The sequence below is a fragment of the Callospermophilus lateralis genome, unplaced genomic scaffold, assembly GCF_048772815.1.
Source record: "Callospermophilus lateralis isolate mCalLat2 unplaced genomic scaffold, mCalLat2.hap1 Scaffold_1036, whole genome shotgun sequence".
Lineage (NCBI taxonomy): Eukaryota > Metazoa > Chordata > Mammalia > Rodentia > Sciuridae > Callospermophilus > Callospermophilus lateralis.
The window spans coordinates 105,082-111,219 of NW_027510552.1; the positions used below are offsets into that span (position 1 = coordinate 105,082).

Consider the following 6,138-nt stretch of genomic DNA (forward strand, 5'->3'; position numbering starts at 1 on the left):
CTCTATTTCCTTTCAATTTGGGGTATTATTACACTTTAACTATGTGTCAGTTTGTCTATTCTCTAGTGAGGAATATTTGGATTGCTTTTTGGCAATTACAAATAAAATGAGTCAAAACATTTGTCTTCAAAGACTTTGAGTGAATATAGATTGGCTATTCACTTGGGTAAGTACCTGTGATCTAGATTACTGAGTCCTATGGTAACTTTTTGGTAACTATAAAAAAAAAAACAAAGTTGTTTCATTAAAATTGCTGTGGTATTTTATATTCATCCCCACATATATGAAAATGTTATACTTTATTCAGTATAATTATTTATTTAGTATTGTCAATATTCTTTTTAAAAATATTAATTAATTAATTAATTTTAGTTGTAGTTGGACACAATACCTTTATTTATTTTTATGTGGTGCTGAGGATTTAACCCAGGGCCTTGCACGTGCTAGGTGAGCATTCTACCGCTGAGCCACAACCCAAAACCATTGTACTGTCAATATTCTTAACCTCAACTATTCTAATACTTATACAGTGTATCTCATGTTTTGTGAGCCTTGGAATCGAACTAGGCAAGCCCTTTACCACTGAGTTACACCTCCAACCTTTCATGGTTTAAATTTGTATTTACCTAATGACTTATAATGTCAAGCATCTTCTCATATGCTTTTGTCTCATCCATATATCTTATTTAGTAAATTGTGTATTCAAATCTTTTGTGCATTTTATTACTGAGTTATTTTAGTTTTAATGTGTTCTGAGTGTTCTTTTTTATGTTGGAAAAAAAGTATATTTAGAATTAGACAGCTGGACTCTGTTTAGATGATCCCAATTTTGTTGGCAATATCCAAAACATCATAATCAGGAGCCAGTCGAACATATATGCCTTTTTCTCTCCATCAGGCCTGATCAGGGTGTTAACCTTGGCCACATCAATGCCATAGAGCTTCTTTACAGCTTGTTTGATCTGGTGTTCGTTGGCCTTGCCATCCACAATAAACACCAGTGTGTTGTTGTCTTCAATCTTCTTCATGGCTGACTCAGTGGTCAGTGGTCTTCTTCTTTCTATGACTGTTGACATTCTTCAACACTAGCTTCTTTGCCTTCAAAGCTTTTGCTTTGGCTTCAGCTTTGGGAGGGGCAGGGGCTTCCTTCTTTGCTTTCGGCACCATCTTGGTGAGAAGGCCTGAATGTTCTTAATATTTTTTAATATAAATACTTTAGCAGATACGATTTGAAATATTTTTTTCTAGATAATAGCTTATATTTTTCTCCTCTTAAATGGTGCCTAAAAATAGAAATTCTTAACTTTGATGAAGATTCATCATCTTTTATTTTTATGTATCCTGCTTCTAATTGTTTTATCTTTGATATATTTACCTAACCCAGGGTCACAAATATTTTTACTGTTTTTCTCTTGAAGTAGTGTAATATTAGGTTTAAATTTAAGCCTATCATCTGTACCATCTATTTTGATTTATTTTTCTTTTATGTGCCAGGTATTGATCATTTTTTGTACTTGGATATCTAATTTAACATTTATTCATGATAGAAGCCTTTGGGAAAACCTAAAAATAGAAAGAAACTCCCTAAGCTTGAAAAATAACATCTGCACAAATGCATGCAGCCAACATCTTAGCTGAGGGTGAAAGACTGAAAACCTTCCCTGAGAGCAGGAATAGAGCAGAATGTCTGCTTTTGCTACCTCTACTGCTCTCATCCATACAGTAAAATAAGAAAAAATAAGTAAATAGTGAATGGGAAGAAATGAAAACATCTCTGATTGCCTATATAGAAAATCTCAGCGAATCTAAAAACAGGTTTAGGATAAATAGTCATTGTGAGTTTTAACAAAGACTTGGCACAACATGGATTTCCTTTGATTTGTGGGTTTTAGATCTGAACCCTGGCTCAAGTCCAGAAACTTGGCAAGGGTTTGTGTAATGACCTTTTTACTAGAATGGTTGACCCTCTGCCTTAGAGCTTTCATCCTTGATATATTTTTAACTATTTTGATTTCTTATTGAATGTATTGCATCTAAGTATACCATGCTGTATTATTTGTCTATAAGGTCTCTGTGGGTCCGGCTCCTTTATTCCACCACTTAAATGGCATCCATTTCTTCTGACACTTAAGTTTTCAACTAGATTTCTACAAGTTTATTTTACTTGAAACAATATTCACCCACTTATAAAATTTCTATTATTTTACTCTCTTAACATCTTCATTGCTGTCAGGGAACCTAGTCCTACCATCAACCTTGACCTCAGAAGGGGAGGCTCCTAATAATATTGGTGATCTCTTGCCTGCTCTTTCCTTAATGCTGGGTTGAAGGAATCTTCTCCAAGTTCTTCCACACAACAAAGGTGACTCCTGTATTTTTCTGGCCTGCTATCATCTTCGCTTCTATGAACTTTTTTATTCTTCAACTACCTTACTTTGTAGTTCTGGTAAGTACTCTTCATTTAAAGTGGGCCATTGACTTCACTTTTTCTAAGAGTTGTGTGAGATTGCCAAGGCCAATATCTTCCATTCACATCTCATCCTAGTTTGTTACAAGTTGACATTTTAGCAGTTTCACCAATAAAGTGTGCTGGGAGCTGCCAACATACCAGATCCTATCAGTGATAGGATTCTCATATCTCCAAAATGCCATTGTTGAGCCTGCTTTTTAAGAGTATTCCTGGTACAAGTTACCTCACGTTTGGTTCCTAGGAATCAAATTCTGACATGAATACTTGTGTGGAAGAGTTTTTGTTTTTTTGTTTTGTTTTGTTTTGTTTTGTTTTTTAGAAACATTTGGAATTTTATTTTAAAAAAATCACAACCATGTACATTATTATAGTTAGAGGACCTCTTGGTTCTCCATTGGTACTGAGCATGCTCACAGGGGTTCCCATTGTTAAATCTTAGTTAAACATCCATTTTTAAAAGAAGAAAAAAGAAAAAACTCAGCACACTACCATTTAACTTGTTTTAATGTTTCTTCACAAATGGTGAAAAATACTAAATTACAGACAAGGAATAATCATAATGCTGTGCCCAACATTATAAATATGGAATTATAAATTTAAAACATTTTCTGGTTTAAAAAATAAATCTGGTAGTCAATGCAACTCTGCGGGGTCTATGTCTAATAGGGCCAATCTCTGTGTTCCTGACGGTGCTTGCCTTTATCCATTTTTCCAGATCCTCCACTTCCACCTCTTCTTCCTCCCATCTGCTCCATCATAGGTCCAGGGGACCCCCTGGACCACCTCATATTCCTCCACCAAAGCCACCTCGGTCCATGCCATGGCCACCACGGAAGCCACCTCTGTCTCCACCACGGCCACCTCTGAACATTCCTCCAGGACTGCCGTGATCCGTGAGGCCACCTCTTCCTCCCCGCATGCCACCAGGTCCACCTCTTCCATGGTCATCACCCGGGGGTGGGAAAGGTGGTGGGAGAAAGCCCTCAGGCTTCGGGGCCTTACACTGGTTGCATTGTTTTCTCCAGGCGAAGTTCTGGTTTCCACAACCCGGACTGGGACATTGCCAGTCCCCAGCTTGGTTCTGGACGTTTCCTCCTCCAGAGGGATTCCCTTGGGAACCCCGTGGCTCTCTTGGGGGAAAACCTCCTCTGTCTCCTCCATGGCCTCCCATGTGACCCATGGGTCCCCCAGGACCTCCCGAGCCACTTGGACCTCCACGGAGTGGTGGTGGCATCCCTCTGCCCTCATGGGTTGGCATGCCACCCTGCATGATGTTCATTGGAGGCTTCTTTCAAGCAAAAGTGACTTTTAGTTTGCTTCCTTGAAAATCTTTTCCTTCAAACCATTCCACAGCAGCCTTGGCAGTTGATGGGTCTTCATAGGACACTGTGGCATCACCTTTGGGCTTTTCTGTTTCCTTGTCCAGGAAGGTATGGATCATGGGTTGCCCAGTTCTCTTATTCATCTTAACCACCCCACACTGCTTAAAGAAATCTGCCAGATCATCAAGTCACATTGTCATTTAATCCTTGCACATAAACTGCACTGTTGTCAGAGTCTTCATCGGGATCTACTGCAGGGCCTAGATTAAGGTCTGGTCTTTCATCCATGGGTCCACCAGGCTTATTGAAGCCACCTAGCTCTCCAGCGCTGCCCATTCCACCGCATCCTCCTTCCTGCCCACCTCTGCTCATGCCTCCTCTTCCCCTGCCTGGGTTATCAGGGCCACTCATGGGAGGAAATCTCCTCTGTCTCAGGGGGTTTTCTCTTTGTCCGGAAAATCCTCCAGTCTCCTGCCCATAAACACACATGCAACAGGGGTGGTCCTGTCTGAATGAACTCTGCTGCCCATGGCTGCTGGTCTGTTGTCTATATTGACTTGGAGCCTGGCTGTAGGATCTAGTCTGTGGGGTGGGTAACTAGTGGGAGGCTGCTGCCCATAGCTGCTTTGTTGACCATAACTATTCTGCTGTCCATAGCTGCTTGGTGCCCATAGGTGTTCTGTTGAGAGTAACTGCTCTGATCATAACTAGTCCACGGTGTAGAGGAAGAGCTGGTAGGAGGATAGGATGGAGGCACGGTAACTGGCTGCATGAGGTACTTCTAGGAACCTGGGGATAACTGTAGTTACTCTGTCCATATCCTAGGCTGGGCTGGTTATAACCCCTTGTGCTAGACTGAGGTTGACTAGTCTCAGCAGGCTTGTGACCATCCTGCGATTTTGCAGGTAACAGTGGCTTCTGGCTATTGCCCATAGCCAGGGTAAGCAGGCTGAGTCCCATATGCAGACTGGGATGCATAGGGGGCCTGGGTGGTGGTGTCATAAGCACCAGTGCTGTACCCCTGGACAGGCTGGCTGTATGCTTGGGGGGGCATTCGGGGTAGTATAACCAGTGGGAGAGTATCTGTAAGAAGTTGCATATGTGTTCTGCCCATGGATGGCAGTGGTCTGAGCCTGGGTATAGCTGACATCAGGAGGCTGTCCATAAGTTCCATAGCTTTGTTGTCCATATGCCTCTGTGATCTGTGCATATCTTTGAGTTAGCTGGGCAGTGTAAGCACTGTATCCCTGCTGGGCTGCAGCTTGGCTGTAGGTACTGTAATCTGTGGACACCATTTTCTCTCCTTCCTTCTGGTTCTCTCAATGTTTGTCCTGGTAGAGTTGTTGTTGTTTTTTTTCCAGAGAAGTTTTCTCATTTAAATATTATAAAAGAATGAGGGAAGCAGGATTGGGCAGAAGGAGCTAACCCATGATGAAGTTGCCTCAGAGGAATCGGTTGATCCCATGAAGAGTTCTGAAGCTGCAGTGACCCTTCAGAGTTGTCCTGAATTGAGGACAGAGTGTCAAGCCTTTGCATTTCAGCCTAATTAATGTATATTTGATAATTAAGGTATCAAATATACATTATCTCCAGGGAAGGAGCAACTGGGTAAGGAACTTTCATATACTGAGAGTAGTTCCTGAAGAAGATCTCAAATGGGGGCCATGAAACAGAATATTCTTGATCACTAGGGAGATCAATAATTTTGATCTAAATGATGATGTAGACAGCTCATCACAGTATCCTTCTGTTGTATAGTTTAAATTTAAAATAATGTAACCAGTTATCTCAGAATCCCTAAAGCCTACAAAGAAATGCAATACAGTTATTTCTCTTAATATACTTGATGCAAATGTGACAAATCACTATTTACTTACTAATTACTATGCCAGATGCTACAGTTTTTGCTTTGAGGATTATATTTATTATAATGATTAATTTCACAAAAGTGACAGTATTAAGAAAAAAGTTACTTTATTAAAAGAAAAAAGAAGTTAAAAATTATTTCTGAAGACAAAAGTTATGTACTATTTAAAATGTTAAAGATTTGTATTAAGTAATATAAATATACAAATTTTATTAACATTTGTATAAGTGTTAACTATATAATGCAAATGTAACATTATGTACTATTCCTACTATAGATATCTCAGGTACTATGTTATGCTAAATATTTGCACCAAAATAGTGACTCTTAACTAGGGGAAGTTTTGCTCTCTCAATTCCAGCATCATTTGAAGTTATTAAGGAGGGAGAGGTGAGATGGTTACTGAAATCTGGAGGGTAGAGGTCAGATGTTGAAGCCAAACATCCACAATACACAGGACAGCCACTCACACTAAAGAA

The 6,138-nt window shown here is 40.0% G+C and overlaps 2 pseudogenes; both read right to left on the reverse strand.

Moving 5' to 3' along the window:
* Nucleotides 1–813: 813 nt before the first annotated feature.
* Nucleotides 814–1,167, reverse strand: LOC143388474 (large ribosomal subunit protein uL23 pseudogene; annotated as a pseudogene).
* Nucleotides 1,168–3,129: 1,962 nt separating this feature from the next.
* LOC143388473 (RNA-binding protein EWS-like) lies at nt 3,130–5,087 on the reverse strand (annotated as a pseudogene).
* Between the last annotated feature and the right edge of the window lie 1,051 nt (nt 5,088–6,138).